Genomic DNA, 20104 nt, shown 5'->3' on the forward strand with positions numbered 1-20104 from the left:
GTCTAGAGGGAAATTTATAGCAATAAAAGCCAACATGAGAAGCGAGGAAAGATCTAAAATTGATGCCTATTGTCAAAATTGAAAGAGCTAGAGGAGCAAGATCAAAAAAATTCATATGCTAGCAGAAGACAAGAAATGACTAAGATCAAAGCAGAACTGAAGGAGATAGAGACATTAAAAAAAAAAACCTTCAAAAAATCAATAAATCCAGAAGCCGTATTTTTTTTGAAAAAATCAACAAAATAGGCCACTAGCCAGATTAATAAAAAAGAAAATGGAGAAGAATCAAATAGATGCAATTAAAAACGATAAAGGGGATATCACTACTGAGTCCACAGAAATACAAACTACAATCAGAGATTACTACAAAAAACTCTATGCACATAAACCAGTATACCTGGAAGAAATGAATAAATTCCTGGACGCCTGCACCCTCCTAAGCCTAAACCAGGAAGAAGTTGAAACCTTGAATAGATGAACAACAAGATCTGAAGTTGAGGCAGCAATTAATAGGCTACCAAACAAAAAAAGTCCAGGTCCAGATGGGTTCACAGCTGAATTCTACCAGATGTATAAAGAGGAGCTGGTACCATTCCTTCTGAAACTATTCCAAACAATACCAAAAGAGGGAATCCTTTCCCAATCATTGTATGAGACCAACATCATCCTGATACCAAAACCTGGCAGAGACTCAATATAAAAAAGAAAACTTCAGGCCAATATCTGTGATGAACATAGAGGCAAAAATCTTCAATATAATACTGGCAAACCGATTGGCACAGCACATCAAAAAGCTTATCCATCACGATCAAGTGGCCTCCATTCCAGGGATGCAAGGCTGGTTCAACATACACAAGTCTATGAATGTAATCCACCACACAAACAGAACCAAAGACAAAAACCACATGATTATCTCAATAGATGTAGAGAAGGCCTTTGACAAAATTCAACAGCCCTATATGCTAAAAACTCTCAATAAACTAGGTATTGAAGGAACAGATCTAAAAACAATAAAAGCTATTTATGACAAATCTAAAGCTAATATATCATACTGAATGGGCAAACACTGGAAGCATTCCCTCTGAAATCCGGCACTAGACAAGGATGCCCTCTCTTACTACTTCTATTCAATATAGTATTGGAAGTTCTAGCCAGAGCAATTAGGCAAGAAAAAAAAAGGATATTCAATTAGGAAAAGAGGAAGTCAAATTGTCTCTATTTGCAGACGACGTGATTATACATTTAGAAGACTCCTTAAACTGATAAGCAACTTCAGCAAAAGTCTCAGGATACAAAATCAAAGTGCAGAAATCACAAGCATTTCTATACACCAATAACAGACTAACAGAGAGCCCAATCATGAGCGAACTCCCATTCACAATTGCTACAAAGAGAATAAAATACCTAGGAATACAACTAACAAAGGATGTAAAGGACCTCTTCAAGAACTACAAACCACTGTTCAAGGAAATAAGAGAGGACACAAACAGATGGAGAAACATTCCATGCTCATGTTTAGAAAGAATCAATATCATGAAAATGGTCATACTACCCAAAGTAATTTATAGATTCAATGCTATCCCCATCAAGCTACCATTGATCTCCTTCACAGAACTAGAGAAAACTACCTAAAACTTCATATGGAACCAAAAGAGAGCCTGCATAGCCAAGACAATCCTAAGCAAAAAGAACAAAGCCGGAGGCATCACACTACCTGACTTCAAACTATGCTACAAGGCTACAGTAATCAAAACAGCATGGTACTGGTACCAAAACAGAGATATAGACCAATGGAACAGAACAGAGGCCCTGGAGGCAACACCACACATCTACAACCATCTGATCTTTGACAAACCTGACAAAAACAAGCAATGGGGAAAGGATTCTCTATTTAATAATTGGTGTTGGGGAAACTGCTAGCAATGTGAAGAAAGCAGAAACCAGACCCCTTCCCGACACCTTACACTAAAATTAACTCCAGATGGATTAAAGACTTAAACATAAGACTTAACACCATAAAAACCCTAGAAGAAAATCTAGGCAAAACCATTCAGGACATGGGCGTAGGCAAGGACTTCATGACCACAACACCAAAAGCATTGGCGACAAAAGCCAAAATAGACAAATGGGACCTAATTAAACTCCATAGCTTCTGCACAGCAAAAGAAACAGTTATTAGAGTGAATCAGCAACCAACAGAATGGGAAAAAATGTTTGCAGTCTACCCATCTGACAAAGGGTTGATATCCAGAATCTACAAAGAACTAAAACAGATTTATAAGAAAAAATACCCAAATGCCCATTGACGACAGACTGACCAAGGAAAATGTGGCACATATATGCCATGGAATACTATGCAGCCATGAAGAATGATGAGTTTGTGTCCTTTGTGGGGACATGGATGAACCTGGAAACCATCATTCTCAGCAAACTGACACAAGAACAGAAAATCAAACACCGCATGTTCTCACTCATAGGCAGGTGTTGAACAATGAGAACACATGGACACAGGGAGGGGAGCACCACACACTGGGGTCTGTTTGGGGGGGCCAAGGGAGGGAGAGCAGGGGGGTGGTGGAGAGGTCAGGGAGGGATAACATGGGGAGAAATGTCAAATGTAGGTGATGGGGGGATGGAAGCAGCAAACCACATTGTCATGTGTATACCTCTGCAACAATCCTGCATGATCTGCACATGTACCTCATAACCTAAAGTACAATAAAAAAAATAAAAAAGAAAAAGAAAGAAAAAGAAAATAGTGATAACATTGAGTAAATAAAACAGAAATTATTTGCATGAAAATGAAGATAAGTCAAAGGAAAACTGATAATGGGGAAAACATATTTGCAACATATCTCAAACACAAAGGGCTAATATACATTATATATAAGTATATATATATGTGTATGTGTGTGTGTTAATATACATATATACACACACACACTTACATCCATACACATGCACAAACACACACACAATTGAGGAGAAATGTACCAAACACCTGAGAGAAAAATAGGAGAAAGCATATAGATAATTCACATGAACATGTAAAAAGTGAACTACAACATACAAAAAATATTCAAGCTTACTTCATTCCTCACCTATCAAGCTGGAAAAATTTTAAAGTACAAAAATACATTTTGCTGGTGAGGCCAGAAGGAAAAAGCCACTCTTATCCACTGCTAGCAGAAATGCAAATTGTCAAAATTTTTCCTGAGGTAAATTTAGCAATACCTAATGAAGCTACGTATGATCTTACATTTTGCTAATAATTTCACTTTAGAAATCTATCTAGAAATTAAATCCAACAATAAAAATGCAAATGGTCAAGGTTATTCATTGTGGAATAACCTAAATGCACATACATAGAAAAGTGATTAGACATAGACTATACATATATACAGTGGAGTATTATGCAGTCATAAAAGAGAATGAGTAATTTCCAGTTTCTGTTTGGCATGTTAGGAGCTTGGAGGTTGTCACTTCACCTTAATAACAAGTAATAGGCTGACCAAACTGAAAAACAAACAATTCTTTTTAACTGTCAGAAAAGTGAAATCAAGGGGAAAATTATTGCCCTGAAAATCAGAGAGGCAGACATATGAATACAGAAAATCATAATTTACTAGAGTGAAAACCTCGAAGCAGAACCTCAGCATGAACCAGTACCAGGGTAGAAAAACCTGAACTGTAATTGACAAATTATTGGAGGCTTCCAGCGGACAAGTCTAGGAGTAAAAACTCTGGGGATATGTCTAATAATGGGGAAACATGGTTATGAGTTTTACCTCACAGATTCTCACAGTGAACATTGGAAAAAAAAAAAAATCCTCCCATGCTTCTGAAAAGGAGAGGCAAAAAGAAACCATTTTTTAATATGCCAGAGCATTTTGTTTTTCTTAATAAGGCCTGCCTCAAGAGAAACTATTTTACTAGAGCCTAAACTATTAGCATTTTATCAGAGTCTAACTGACCCGGGAGAGAAAAATACCCAAATCTAGCCCCGTGGAGCCTTCCACATAAGGAAATAAAAAGGAAAATCAAACTTGGCAGGCGCTGTGGCTCACACCTGTAATCCCAGCACTTTGGGAGGCTGAGGTAGGTGGATCACCTAAGGTTAGAAGTTCAAGACCAGCCTAACCAACACGAAGAAACCCCGTTTCTATTAAAAATACAAAATTAGCCAGGTGTGGTAGCACGCACCTGTAATCCCAGCTACTTGTGAGGCTGAGGCAGGAGAATCGCTTGAACCTGGGAGGCAGAGGTTGCAGTGACCCGAGATGGTGCCACTGCACTCCAGCCTGGGAAACAAGAGTGAAACTCCATCTCAAAAAAAAAAAAAAAAAAAAAAAAATCAAACTCAGTATTACTCTAGCCATCCTATCCTAGGGCAGAAAGGATTGAGAAGCATTGGTGAGGTTCACATTTTTAGAAGCACAGGCTAAGACCTAATTTATAGAACCATGGACCACTTCCCTTCCCCCCACATTTTCCCACCAAACCACTGAAAAAACACTTACCAGAGTTCTTTTTATCCAGTACCTTATGTCTAGCTGTTAAAAGATGTTACAAGGTATAATGAAGGTCAAAATACATAATTTAAAGAGACAGAGCAAGCATTAAAACCACACTCAGATATGGTAGTGATGTTGGAATTGTAAGATCAGAAATTTACAACAGTTATTCTTCATATGCTATACACCAAAGATCTCCAAGCTCAGAGCCAAATCAAGAAAACAATCCCATTCACAATAGCTACAAAAGAATAAAATATCTAGGAATACAGCTAACCAGGGAGGTTAAAGATCTCTACAAGAAAAACTACAAAATACTGCTGAAGCAAATCAGAGAAGACACAAAGAAATGTTATAATATTCCATGTTTGACACCCATCAGAAGGGCTATCACTAAAAAGTAAAAAAAAAAAAAAAAAAAAGATGCTTGTGGAGTTGCAGAGAAATGGGAATGCTGGTGGGAATGTAAAATAATTCAGTTACTGTAGAAAGCAGTCAGTCTGGAGATTTCTCAAATACCTTAAAATGGAACTACCATTTGGCCCAGCAATCCCATTATTGAGTAAATACACAAAGGAATATAAACTGTTATACCATAAAGACACATGCATGTATATGTTCATCATAGCACTATTCATAACCACAAAGACATGAATTCAACCTAAATGCCTAGCAATATTGACAGGTTTTTAAAAATGTGGTACGTATACACCATGGCATACCACACAGCCATAAAAAAGAATAAGATCATGCCCTTCACAGCAGCATGAATGGAACTGGATCTCATTATCCTAAGTAAACTAATTTAGGAACAGAAAACCAAATAGTACATATTCTCAATTGTAAGTGGGAGCTAAACATTGAGTATATATGAATACAAAGAAGGGAACAACAGACACCAGCACCTACTTGAGAGTGGAGGGTGGGAGGAGGGTGTGGATCAAAAACTGCCTATCAGGTACTATGCTTATTACTTGGGTAATGAAACAATGTGTACACCCAATCTCCATGATGTGCAATTTACCTATATAACAATCCTACACATGTACCCCTATATCTAAAATACATTTTTTTAGAAAAGCCTTTGAAGAATATGGGATTATGTAAGGTGATCTAACCTTCAATTCATTAGCATTCCTGAGAGAGAAGAGAAAGTAAACAAATTGGAAAACATATTTGAGAATATAACCCAGGAAAATTTCCCCAATCTTACTAGAGAGGTCCACATGCATATAAAAGAAATACAGAGAACTCCTACAAGATATTATACAAGATGACTATCCCAAAGGCACACAGTCATCAGTTTACAAGGTCAGCACAAAATAAAAAATCTTAACGGCAGCTAAAGAGTCATATTACCTATAAAGATAATCCCATCAGACTAACAGTGGACTTCTCAGCAGAAACTGTATAAGCCAGAAGAGATTAGGGGCCTATTTTCAACATTCTTGAAGAAAATCCATCCAAGAATTTCATATCCTGCTAAACTAAGCTTCATAAACAAAAAAGAAATTAAGTCTTTGCCAAATGAGCAACCACTAAGAGAATTCATCACCACCAGACTGGCCCTACAAGAGATGCTTAAGGGAGTTCCAAACATGGTAATGAAAGTATAATACTTGCTACCACAAAAGCACACATAAGTACATAGCCCACAGATCCTATAAAGCAACTACACAATCAATATAAAGCTTGAGTGTAAATGACCTAAATCTTTGGAGTGGCAAATTAGATAAGAAAACAAGACTCAACTTTCTGCTGTGTTCAAGAGATATATGTCACATGTAATGACATCTATAGGCACAATTTAAAGGGATGGAGAAAGATCTATCATGCAAATAGAAATTAAAACACAGCTTAGGTCATTATTTTTGTATCGAATAAAACAGACTTTAAACCAACAACAGTAAAAAAGGACAAAGAACAGCACTACATAATGATAAAGTGTGTGATTCAAGATTTAACTATCCTAAGTATATATGCACCCAAAATTGGAGGACTCATATTTATAAAAACAATCACTACTAATCTTAGGAAATGAGCCGGGCGCGGTGGCTCAAGCCTGTAATCCCAGCACTTTGGGAGGCCGAGGCGGGTGGATCACGAGGTCGAGAGATCGAGACCATCCTGGTCAACATGGTGAAACCCCGTCTCTACTAAAAATACAAAAAATTAGCTGGGCATGGTGGCGTGTGCCTGTAATCCCAGCTACTCAGGAGGCTGAGGCAGGAGAATTGCCTGAGCCCAGGAGGCGGAGGTTGCGGTGAGCCGAGATCGCGCCATTGCACTCCAGCCTGGGTAACAATCGCGAAACTCCGTCTCAAAAAAAAAAAAAAAAAAAAAAAAAAAAAAAAAAAAACAATCTTAGGAAATGACTTAGCCACACAGTAATAATTCAGGACTTCCATACCCCACTGAAAGCATTAGACAGATCATCAAGGCAGAAAACTAACAAAGAAATTCTGGACTTAAATTTGACACTTGACCAGTTAGGTCTAATATACATTGACAGAATATTCCACTCAACAACCAGAGAATATACATTCTTCTCATTTCCACATACTCTAAGACTGACTACATAGGCAGTCAAAAAGCAAGTCTCAGCAAATTAAAAAGAAAAATCAAAATAATGGCCAGGTGCAGTGGCTCATGCCTGTAAGCCCAGTACTTTGGGAGGCCGAGGCAGGTGGATCACGAGGTCGGGAAATCAAGACCATCTTGGCTAACATGGTGAAACCCCATCTCTAATAAAAATACAAAAAATTAGCCAGGCATGGTGGCAAGGGCCTGTAGTCCCAGCTACTCAGGAGGCTGAGGCACAAGAATCGCTTGAGCCCGGGAGGCAGAGGTTGCAGTGAGCCAAGATCGCACCACTATACTCCAGCCTGGGCAACAGAATGAGAAGTAGGACTCCGTCTCAAAATAAATAAATAAATAAATAAAAATAAAAATCATATCAATCATCTCAGATCACAGTGGAATAAAAATAGAAATCAAAACTGACAAAAACTCTTAAAACTACACAGATACATGAAAACTAAATAAGTTGCTCCTGAATGACTATAGGAGAAATAACAAAATTAAGACATAAATTAAAAAATTTATTTGAAACAAATGAAAATAGAGACACAACATACTAAAACCCCAAGGATGTGGCAAAAGTATAGTGCTTAAAGTCTACATCAAGAAGACAAATAGATTTCAAATTAACAAGCTAATGTAACACCTAAACGGACTAGAAACTCAGAAAAGCACTAAACTGAAAGCTAGAAGAAGAAAATAAATAACTAAAATCAGAGCAGAACTAAATAAAACGGACAGCAAAATAAATAAATAAACAAATAAATAATAAATAGAATCAACAAAATGAAAATTTTGTTCTTGGAAAGGATTAATAGGCTACTAGCTAGATTTTTAAAAAATTGTTTCATTTGGGCCAGGCGCGGTGGCTCAAGCTTGTAATCCCAGCACTTTGGGAGGCCGAGGCGGGTGGATCACGAGGTCGAGAGATCGAGACCATCCTGGTCAACATAGTGAAACCCCGTCTCTACTAAAAATACAAAAAATTAGCTGGGCATGGTGGCACGTGCCTGTAATCCCAGCTACTCAGGAGGCTGAGGCAGGAGAATTGCCTGAACCCGGGAGGCGGAGGTTGCGGTGAGCCAAGATCGCGCCATTGCACTCCAGCCTGGGTAACAAGAGCGAAACTCCGTCTCAAAAAAAAAAAAAAAAAAAAAAAATTGTTTCATTTGGGAAAAGTGCTTCTTTCAAAAGGGCAGCTGCAAAATAGAGACCTCTGCAACAATTACTTGTTTTTCTTAAAGAGAAAGAAAGGGTCGGATCCAAGGAATCAAAGCAGTAGATGGCCAAATAGGAGAATCCCAGAATTACATTCAGGAATTAGAGTGACAAAACACAAAGGTAAAATTTGCAATCAAGGAATTCTTCCAACAACTTAACTTTAGCTAGTCTTAAGGATTCCCAAGCCCTCCTCTTCAGTGGAAAAGTGTGACTTATTACTACAAACCCATTGCTCCACTACAGCAAACACCTTAGAACAGAGTTTTGAATCACATCTCTCTACCGGAAAGCTCAGGGGTGAAATGAGGCAAATACCCACAAAACAAACACAAAAACCTGACAACAAAATGCCCTCAATGATGACAAAGGTTTTTCAGAAAGTGCCTGTACTGGAAAGGATAGATTGTAAAACATTAAATACAACTATGTAGCCAAGTCCCAGTTTGTGTTAATACATGGAATAAATGGGTAGTTTTAACCTCTATGGCTAACCCCATTTCTCTACATATATAGACAGAGCTAGTGCTGCCATATGGACAACTACCAACATACTGCTTTGTTCTTTAAGATCTATCTGCCACACAAGTCTTAAACCACAAAACCGGGTTTTTCTACTAAGGCTAAAAATACTGCATCTATGCAGGGATGAGAAGCTTATCACACACCTACACTCACATACACCAATGTCAGCCCTCCGGAGTCAACTTCCAACTGAGCATTGATCTTATGCTTCTATATCTTTTATGAGTATTCTTTCTCCATTTTTCTATCATGCAAAACAGTAGAAATCTCAACACAATCGCATCTAGTTCTCATTACCCAGTAGCACTAATTGTGTGCAATTAAACAAGAGACCAAAACCACAGAACAAGTGCATGTGGTAGGGATTACACGGTAGGGAGCAGTTATAAAAACACAGATGTGCAGATTTCAGCAGAAATCTCAGGGATCTATGTCCCATGTCTGGAGCAGAAGGCTATTGGCCAGTTTAGGTACCTTCACCCATCCCTCCTACTTTTGGACCCGAAAGCAGGGCCACTGCTTTTACTTTCAAACCTGGGGTTCTCAAAATGAGTGTATGAAAAGTTCATAAACACAATCTGGTTGAAAACAGATGATGCAACACACCTACACTAACTGTCTGATGTTAAATTTTTGTTACAAAAACTAACTTTAAGACTTATTTTTGTAACTTTTTTCAACAGGGAAAACAACAACTCCTCAGGGAAAGGTGAGGGGTTGAGAAGACAGGCCCTGGGTAAAAAATTCTTAATGACAGCACCTGGAGTTGATAGGCCTGTCTCAGAGAGAACACGTGCACTGCCATACCACCACAGGGAACAGCTGCTGCCTGGGGTCAGCAGACCAGTTTACACACTACACAAAGTTGCTATAGATCCAAGTCATTAAAAATCTTCCCATCATCATGAAACAACTCCCACCGATCTTCAGAGTCTGTCAGTTCCTCATCCCCACCTGCAGTCAAAAGCATAAGCAACATCTCACCCAGCTCAAAGGTGACAACATCTTCTTCGATGTTGAAGGGGTTGCTGTCCTCTCTTTCCTCGGTGAGTTCCCAGAAGTGGTCCCTTTGTTGGGCCCAGTGTCTGCTTAATGTTCCCACTTTCTGTCTCTGTGGATCCTCTCTACAGCGATCAGGGTATGCATGCTTCTAAAAACGGTTCCCTCAAAATGGGCAGCTCCCACGTTCTTCAAAATACCTGCGTGCCTTGTTGTTCATTGCCTCTTTGTATTTCTAAATGAGTTTCTTCTCTTCTTTCTTCTCCACCCAGTACTCACTTGCAATGACAAAGTTAGACATGATCCGGCATTCTGGGCAGGACTTTATGATCTTGCTCTCAAATTGCTTAGCACTCCTCCACTTGCAAATGCACTTGAGACAGTAGGTGTGGTTGCAGTTGGAGAGGACCCCAAAGCAGTGCTCACTGGGGTTGGCTTTCTCATAGACCACCCCCATGCAGATCCCACACAACATGTCCTTGCTGCACTGCACAGCAAATGAGAGTTCCATTTCCTCTTGAGCCTTAATGCACCATTTTATGTGCTGTGATCTCTGGGTAGCATCTATCGGATGCAGGACCTGCAGCCCACACATGTCACACATGTCACATGAATCTTCGTGGAGACACGTTCTCCCCATATTGGCACTCTCCCACTGCAGCATAGGGGCACAGCTGCTTCTTTGTTTCCATGGCAGTTTGCTCTTTCTCTGATTCATCCTTGGTCACTGAGCGCTGCAGGGGCACTTCAGTGCAGGAAGGTGCAGTACAGTCACAGTAGGGTTGCCCAGGGACAAACTCAATAGCATTCACCCCATCCCCTGAACCTACTCCTGCAATTGCAAAGTTTGAATTTCTTGACTCAGCTTCTCCTGTATTTGTTTCAACTATCAATGAGAGACTTGAGGAAGCAGCAAGGGATGACTTGGTAGTTAGCTCTGTAGCAGTTGCTTCTTCCTGTTTCAATGGCTTGCTATGTTCATAACTGCAGCGGTCTCCATAAACACAGTACCCTTGCTGAAAATACTTGCATACTACACCACACGAACTGTCAGAGAGGTCATGTAAGTATCCACAGTTATCTCCATCTTACAAACCCCATGCATAATATAACGGCAAGGTGACCTGTTCAGTCCAGCCAGCGGCTACCACTGCTGCCGTGGTGGCCATGGCTACCCAGCTGTGGCTGCTGTTGCTGCCATCACCCCAGGAATGGGGCAGTGACTGTGGGGATCAGGGTGCGGGAGGCTGCTGCTGCCACCGCCGCTACCACTACTGCTCCTAATGTTGTGGCCGTTGTTCCGGGAGCTGCAGCCTCCGCTGTTACTGTTTATTCCACACAGCTAGGGCTCGGAACTTCCAGGATCATACAGTTCCGGTCCGGCTGCTGAGAGAAGACCACGAGGCCAGGCAAGAGGAGGGGAAGGAGACTGAGGCACCCACCCGGTCCCCACTGGCTCCACTTGCTAGATTTTATTTATTTATTTATTTATTTATTTATTTATTTATTTATTTATTCTGGTACAGAATCTGGCACTGTCGCCCAGTCTGGAGTGCAGTGGCATGATCTCAGCTCACTGCAACCTCCACTTGCTGGGTTCAAGCAATTCTCCCTGCCTTAGCCTCCCGAGCAGCTGGGATTACAGACGCCTACCACCACACGCAGCTAATTCTTGTATTTTTTAGTAGAGACGGGGTTTCATTATGTTGGCCAAGCTGGTCTTGAACTCCTGACTTCAGGTGATCTGCCTGCCTCCACCTCTCAGTGTTGGGATCAAGGTGTGAGCCACTACGCCTCGCCCGCCCTAGCTAGATGTTTAAAAAACAGAGAGAAAGCCTGGCGTGGTGGCTCATACCTATAATCCCAGCACTTTGGGGGGCCGAGGTGGGCAGGTCACTTGAGGTCAGGAGTTCCAGCCCAGCCTGGCCAACATGGTGAAACCTCTTCTCTACTAAAAATACAAAAGTTAGCCAGGCGTTGTGGTGTGCGCCTGTAATCCCAGCCTCTCTGGAGGCTGACGCAGGACAATCACACTTGAACCCAGGAGGTGGAGGTTGTAGTGAGCCAAGACTGTGCCACTGCACTCCAGCCTGGGCAACAGAGTGAGACTCCATCTCAAAAATAATAATAATAAAATAAATAAAAAGAGACAGAAGATGCAAGTAAGCATAATCAGAAATGACAAAGGTGAGATTACAACTAATCCTGCAGAAATACAGAAGAGCCTCGGGGACTACTATAAACATCTCTATACACACAAACTAGAAAATCTAAGGGAAATGCCTAAACTCCTAGAAAGGTAATACCTCCCAAGATTGAAGCAGGAAGAAACAGAATTCCTGAAAAGACAAAGAGTTACTTACAAAATTGAATCAGTAATTTAAAAAAACCTACCAAGCAACCAAAAAACAAACAAACAAACCAAAAAAACTCTGTACAAGAGGCTTTCACAGCTGAATTCTACCACATACAAAGAGCTGATACTAATCCGACTGAAACTGTTTTTAAAAACTTGAGGAGAGATTCCTTCCTAGCTCATTCTATGAAACCAATATCATTCTGATACCAAATATGACAAAGACACACACAAAAAATAAAATGATAGAATAATATCCCTGATGAAAAATCAAGAAAAGGAAGCAGAAAGAAAGAAAATACATCCAAATAGGAAGAGATGAAGACAAATAATCTCTCTTTATTGATGATATGTATCTATACCTAGAAAACCTTTAAGATTCCTCCAAGTCTCCTAGACTTGACAAACAACTTCAGTAAAGTTTCAGGATACAAAATAAACATACAAATATTAATAGCGTTTTTATACACCAATAACTCAAGCTGAAAACCAAATCAAAAATGCAAAACTCCTCAAGAAAATACTTGCAAACTGAATTCAGCAGCACGTCAAAGAGATAACATACCATAATCAAGTAGAATTTATTCCTGAGATGAAAATCTGGTTCAACATATGCCGATCAGTAAATACAATTCACCACAAAGAGAATTCAAAACAAAAACTAAATTGTCATCTCGATAGATATAGAAAAAACATTCAATAAAATCCAATATCCTTTTTAAAAAAAACTCTCAACAATCTAGGCATCAAAGAAAAATATCTCAAAACAGTAAGAGCCAGCTATGAAAAACCCAAAGCCTACATTATACTGGATGGGCAAAAGCTGGAATCGTTCCCCTCAAGAAGTGGAACAATACAAGAATGTCTCACCACTCCTTTTCAACATAGTGCTGGAAGTCCTAACCAGAGAAATCAGGCAAGAGAAAGAAATAAAAGACATCAAAAGAGGGAGTCAAATTATCTTTCTTCACTGATGACATGATTCTATACCTAGAAAACCTTAAAGGTTTCTCCAAAAGACTCATATACCTGACAAATGACTTCAGCAAAGTTTAAGGGTACAAAATCAATGTACAAAAATTAGTAGCATTCTATACAACAATGACATTCAAGCTGAAAACCAAATAAAAATGCAATCCCACTTAAAACAGCCACAAAGGGAGCCTTTAGAAGATGGCTGAATAGCATGTGCAGAAAGCAGAAACTGGACCCCTTCCTGACACCTTACACTAAAATTAACTCCAGATGGATTAAAGACTTAAGTCCTAACACCATAAAAACCCTAGAAGAAAATCTAGGCAAAACCATTCAGGACATGGGCATAGGTAAGGACTTCATGACCAAAACACCAAAAGCATTGGCAACAAAAGCCAAAATAGACAAATGGGACCTAATCAAACTCCACAGCTTCTGCACGACAAAAGAAACAGTCATTAGAGTGAATCGGCAACCAACAGAATGGGGAAAAATTTTTGCAGTCTACCCATCTGACAAAAGACTGATATCCAGAATCTACAAAGAACTAAAACAGATTTACAAGAAAAAAAAAAAAAAAAAAAAAAAAAAAAAAAAAAAAAAAAAACCAAGCCCATTCAAAAGTGGGCAAAGGATATGAACAGACACTTTACAAAAGAAGACATACATGAGGCCAACAAACATGAAAAAATGCTCATCATCACTGGTCATTAGAGAAATGCAAATCAAAACTACATTGAGATACCATCTCATGCCAGTTAGAATGGCGATCATTAAAAAATCTGGAGACAATAGATGCTGGAGAGGATGTGGAGAAATAGGAACACTTTTACACTGTTGGTGGGAGTGTAAATTAGTTCAACCATTGTGGAAGACAGTGTGGCGATTCCTCAAGGACCTAGAAATAGAAATTCCATTTGACCCAGCAATCCCATTACTGGGTATATATCCAAAGGATTATAAATCATTCTACTATAAGGACACATGTACACGAATGTTCATTGCAGCACTATTTACAACAGCAAAGACCTGGAACCAACACAAATGTCCATCGATGACAGACTGGACAGGGCAAATGTGGCACATATACACTATGGAATATTATGCAGCCATCAAAAACAATGAGTTCGTGTCCTTTGTAGGGACATGGATGAACCTGGAAACCATCATTCTCAGAAAACTGACACAAGAACAGAAAATCAAACATGGCATGTTCTCACTCATAGGCGGGTATTGAACAAAGAGAACAAATGGATACAGGGAGGGGAACATCACACACTGGGGTCTGTTGGGGGAAAATAGGGGTGGGGCAGTGGGGGGTGGAGAGTTGGGGAGAGATAGCATGGGGAGAAATGCCAGATATAGGTGAAGGGGAGGAAGGCAGCAAATCACGCTGCCATGTGTGTAACTATGCAACAATCTTGTATGTCTTTCACATGTACCCCAAAACCTAAAATGCAATTTAAAAAGCATAACCTTAATCTAATCATAAGATGCAACTAATCCAACTTGAGGAACACTCAACAATAAAAATAGTAAGTGGAATTCAAATATAGCTCCCAAATTTCACTTTCCCCAGTATTAACCCCCTCTTTTTTTTTTGAGACAGAGTTTTGGTCTTGATACCCAGGCTGTAGTGCAATGGCGCAATCTTGGCTCACTGCAACCTTCACCTCTCGGGTTCAAGTGATTCTCCTGCCTCAGCCTCCCAAGTAGCTGGGATTACAGACATGTGCCACCACGCCTGGCTAGTTTTGTAATTTTAGTAGAGACGGGGTTTCTCCATGTTGGTCAGGCTGGATCCGAACACTCGACCTGAGGTTATCTGCCCATCTTGGCCTTCCAAAGTGCTGGGATTACAGGGGTAAGGCACTGTGTCCAGCCAACACCCTCTTTTTTTAGTGTGGTTGTAACCTTTAAATATGATGGAATAATCACTGCCTTGATTAGGTTACATTTTATGGCAAAGGTGATGAAATAGTAACTATTATAATAATGTTACATTATATAAGAATCTCTCAAAGCAGACTAGAGATTTATCTGCTGGCTTCCAAGAAGTAAGCTGCTCTATTGTGAGAGGTACACATGACTAGGACCTGAGGGAAGCATTTAAAAACAGAGCAAACCCTTGACAATAGTAAAAAAAAGAAATTGAAAGACTGCAGTCCTCAAACTGTTATAACTAAATTCTGCCACCAACCAGTGAATTTGGAAGAGGATCTTAAGCCTCAGATAAGATCACAGTCTCAGGTGACAGTTTGATTTCAGCCCACTGATGCCTTGAGAACTCAGCTAATGCACCCCTGGACTTTTGAGCCATGGAAGCTGTGAGATAATAAATTTGCGTTGTTTTCAGCCTCTAAATTTGTGGTTGCTTTATGCAACAATAGCAAACAATACAATAACTGGCACACACTCTCCAGAACTTCCAAGGTCATGAAAGACAAGGAAAGATTGAAGGCCTGTCACAGATTAAAAGAGACCAAAGGAGCCGGGCGCGGTGGCTCAAGCCTGTAATCCCAGCACTTTGGGAGGCTGAGGCGGGTGGATCATGAGGTCAAGGGATCGAGACCATCCCGGTCAACATAGTGAAACCCCGTCTCTACTAAAAATACAAAAAATTAGCTGGGCATGGTGGCACGTGCCTGTAATCCCAGCTACTCAGGAGGCTGAGGCAGGAGAATTGCCTGAACCCAGGAGGCGGAGGTTGCAGTGAGCCGAGATCGCGCCATTGCACTCCAGCCTGGGTAACAAGAGCAAAACTCCGTCTCAAAAAAAAAAAAAGAGAGACCAAAGAAAAATGACAACTAAAGGAAATGTGAGATTCTGAGGTGCATCTTGGAACAGAAAAATACATTTGTTGCATAACTGGTAAAATGTAAATAAAGTGAGTAATTTAATTTAAAATATTGTATCAAATTAATTTCCAATTTTTTATAATTACACTATGGTTATGTAAGTTATTAACATTAGTGAAAATAGGGTGGGGGGAATGAAAATTTTCATCCCCTTTTTAAAATTTCTCTGGTCTATAACATTATTTTAGTAATAAATGGTTTAAAAATAAAACCTGGATGGTAGGAGGCCAAGGAAGGTGGATCACCTGAGGTCAGGAGTTTGAGACCAGTCCTGGCCAACAGACTCTGTCTCAAAAAAAAAAAGAAAAAGAAAACCTGGATGGATGATCAGGAGGCTGAAGGCATTGGCCTCAATAAAAAGACATAGGGCTCCTGGTCTAGTTTCTGCACCTGAACCAAAGTTCAGAGCGAGGGTGAACTGATTGAAATGGGACTGGGTCCCCAGGAGGAAAGATATGTAACATCATGGCAAGTATATATGGTAATGATTTTTTCAGTCCTTCTCCAAAGGGTCCTACATCCATTTACTTGAGTAATTGTGCACTGAGGTAAGAAGAATACACAAACAAGTCAAGGGTCTGTGTTAGTCACAGGGTCTGTGTTAATATTGATACTCAGATACCCAAAGTGGTACCTGGCTTTCCTGTTAAAGTTGGACATCTGGTATGATTGCCCCTTCTCCTAAGAGCAGTGAAGAGAAAGAGGAAGAGGATAAAGTTCTTTGGGGAGAACAAGGAGATTTTAATGATGATGATACTGAACCAGAAAATTTGTGTCATAGGCCTCTCCTCATGAATTCTGAAGATGAGGAAGAAGAGAAACATAGCTCTGATTCTGATTATGAGCAGGCTAAAGCAAAGTACAGTGTCATAAGCCCTGTCTACAGAGACAGATCTGGGAGTGGACCAACCTAAGATCTTAATACAATACTCCTCACCTCAGCCCAATTATCCTCTGATGTTGGGGTGCAGACTCCCAAACAAGAGTTCGATGTATTTGGCACCATCCCCTTCTTTGTAGTGCGTGCTCAACAGCCCCAGCAAGAAAAGAATGAAAAGAACCTCCCTCAACACAGTTTTCCTGCTGCAGGACTCGAGCAGGAGGAAATTGATGTATTCACAAAGGCGCGTTTTAGCAAGAAGGTGAATGTACAAGAATGCCATGCTGTGGGGGCCGAGCACATGCTCTCCCTGGTTATCCCAAAAGCGTAGATGTATTTGGCTCCACTCTATTTCAGCCCTTCCTCACATCAACAAGTAAAAGTAAAAACAACGAGGACTTTTTGGACTTGTGCCCTTTGAGGAAATAATGGGGAGCCGGCAGCAAAAGGTCAAACCACACAGCTTACAGAAACTGTCCTCTCGCCAAAGGCGCACAAAGCAGGATATGTCCACAAGTAATGGGAAGCGGCATCATGGCACACCAACTAGCACAACGAAGACTTTAAAGCCTACCTACCAGACTCCAGAGAGGGTTCTCAGGCACAAAAAAGTGGGTCGCCGAGATTCTCAAAGCAGCAATGAATTTTTAACCATCTCGGACTCCAAGGAGAACATTAATATTGCATTGACTGATGGGAAAGATAGGGAAATGTCTTACAACTCAAGGAGAGCCTGTTGGACCCCTTCGGTGCCAAGCCCTTCCAACCTCCAGATTTGTCATGGCACCCTCCACGTCAGGGCTTGAGCGACATCTGTGCTGATCACAGTACCATCCTGCCTGGGCGACCAAGACAAAAATCATACATGCGTCATTCCATAGTGCAGATGTATTGAAAATGGATGATTTTGGTGGCGTGCCCTTTACAAAACTTGTGGTACAAAGCATCATTCCACATCAGTCCCAACAGTTCCAACCAGTCGAATTAGACCCATTTGGTGCTGTTCCATTTCCTTCTAAACAGTAGATACTTCTGATGGATTCTCGGCATTAACTCCTGTTTCAAAAAAGTATGAATAGTTTTATGAATATGAAAGAAAATTTGATAGCCGTTTATATCATTCATTCTTAAAGATCAATCAGAATAGGTGATTTTTAAATAAATAAAATAGAAATATGAAGTATCTCTGCAAGGTAGTAACTTGATGCCTCTTCCAAGCAGAAGAAAAGGGAGCTAAATTGCAAGCTCTAAGAGTTTCTGCTACTGACGTCACAACACAGAAATCCAAGTGTGTACTTCCAGTGAAAGCATATGGCACCTTTCCAGGTGTAGAGCCATTGAGAAGGGACAGTAAAACTGACATATTTGATATCAGAATGTCATTTTTGTGTGCATATCCCTGAAATTAGGTTATTTGTGCATACACTAGTTACATTTGTGAATTTTTAAAGTCTCTTCTAATTTCCACAGGGTTAAAAACAATCTAGCTGGCCGGGCGCGGTGGCTCAAGCCTGTAATCCCAGCACTTTGGGAGGCCGAGGTGGGTGGATCACGAGGTCAAGAGATCGAAACCATACTGGTCAACATGGTGAAACCCCGTCTCCACTAAAACACTAAAAATTAGCTGGGCATGGTGGCGCGTGCCTGTAATCCCAGCTACTCAGGAGGCTGAGGCAGGAGAATTGCTTCAACCCAGGAGGCGAAGGTTGCAGTGAGCCGAGATCGCGCCATTGCACTCCAGCCTGGGTAACAAGAGTGAAACTCTGTCTCAAAAACAAACAAACAAACAAACAAACAAAAACAATCTAGCTATTGGGCTGGGCGCAGTGGCTTACGCCTATAATCCCAGCACTTTGGAGGCTGAGGCGGGTGGATCACAAGGTCAGGAGTTCGAGACCAGTCTGACCAACAGGGTGAAATGCCATCTCTACTAAAAATACAAAAATCAGCTGGGAGTGGTGGCGCGCACCTGTAATCCCAGCTACACAGGAGGCAGGAGAATCGCTTCAACACGGGAGGCAGAAGTTGCAGTGAGCTGAGATCGTACCACTACACTCCAGCCTGGGCAACAGAGTGAGACTCCGTCTCGAGAAAAAAAAATCTAGTTCTCTTAAAGCATTACAAAGTTATCTGGAGAGTGCAGAGATTTCAGTCCATATACCTTTCTCCACAAAGCAGAGCCAGAAGTAATTGACTATTGTGCCTAAAACTGTTTCATTATTAAAAACAAGTGCCATTAATATGGAGTATCTAATAAATATATGAAATAATGTGTATGTTAATTAGCTCAATTTAGCTATTCCACAGTTTATGTATTTCAAAACTATGTTATACATGATAAATATATATAGTTTTGTCAATTAAAACATAAATTTAAAAAATGGACTATCGCATAGAAGCCTAGAACAAAAATATAAAGAAAAATATCTGACATTTGAAAAGAAATGATAAGAAAAAATGATATAGAAGAAAATACATTCATTACTTTAGAAACACTTTATATTGTTTATTAATGGCTTCTTGCCCCAAACTTTCTTTTCATGGCCCTAATAAAGCAAATTATTGGAAAAATTGGGAGTGAGGACAAGGGTTATATAAAAATTTTATTTTAGGAAGAAAATATGCAGCAGAAGCTGAATTTTCAAGACATTTACAATATGAGATCATGTTGCATTTAATAATGTACTTGATTAGCAACTTAAAATATTTCCCAAGTCATAAGCTACAATTATTTTTATTAGGTTTGGGGGGTGGAGTAGTTTTAAAGAAATGAAATGAAATGAAAATGGAAAGTATAAATATATACTCCTTAGGAAAATGCTTCTATTCAACACAAGGGAATCTCTCCATTTCTACCCCAATTGAACACCCAATAGAATCCTGTATCTTTCCTCTGAGTTACAATCGTGAAAGAAGAAAGTCATGGTGCTGTGTTATAACATTAGAATGTAAATATTTTAAGCTATCAGAGTTGTATCCTCAGAATTTATCCAGCATTATAAGCCAAAGGGTCTACATCAGGTTCTGAATCATTTAAAATTATTCCGTGTATTGAAAAGCAAGTAAACTCTAGTTATTTCATGATTACATCTGAAGGAGTCCACATTAGTTCATCCCCTACCCATTTTCTAAATTATGAAACTCATGAGGTCTAGCAGAGACCAAGGACTAAAATAATCAAGAAGCATGTTGCATACAA

General features: G+C 40.0%; 2 pseudogenes; one reads left to right on the forward strand and one right to left on the reverse strand.

Moving 5' to 3' along the window:
* Positions 1-6697: 6697 nt before the first annotated feature.
* Positions 6698-14061, reverse strand: LOC141582866 (E3 ubiquitin-protein ligase makorin-1 pseudogene; annotated as a pseudogene).
* Positions 14062-16690: 2629 nt separating this feature from the next.
* On the forward strand, positions 16691-17947 carry LOC101039738 (putative BMP-2-inducible kinase-like protein; annotated as a pseudogene).
* Positions 17948-20104: the final 2157 nt, after the last annotated feature.

Source organism: Saimiri boliviensis, chromosome X (assembly GCF_048565385.1).
Source record: "Saimiri boliviensis isolate mSaiBol1 chromosome X, mSaiBol1.pri, whole genome shotgun sequence".
Lineage (NCBI taxonomy): Eukaryota > Metazoa > Chordata > Mammalia > Primates > Cebidae > Saimiri > Saimiri boliviensis.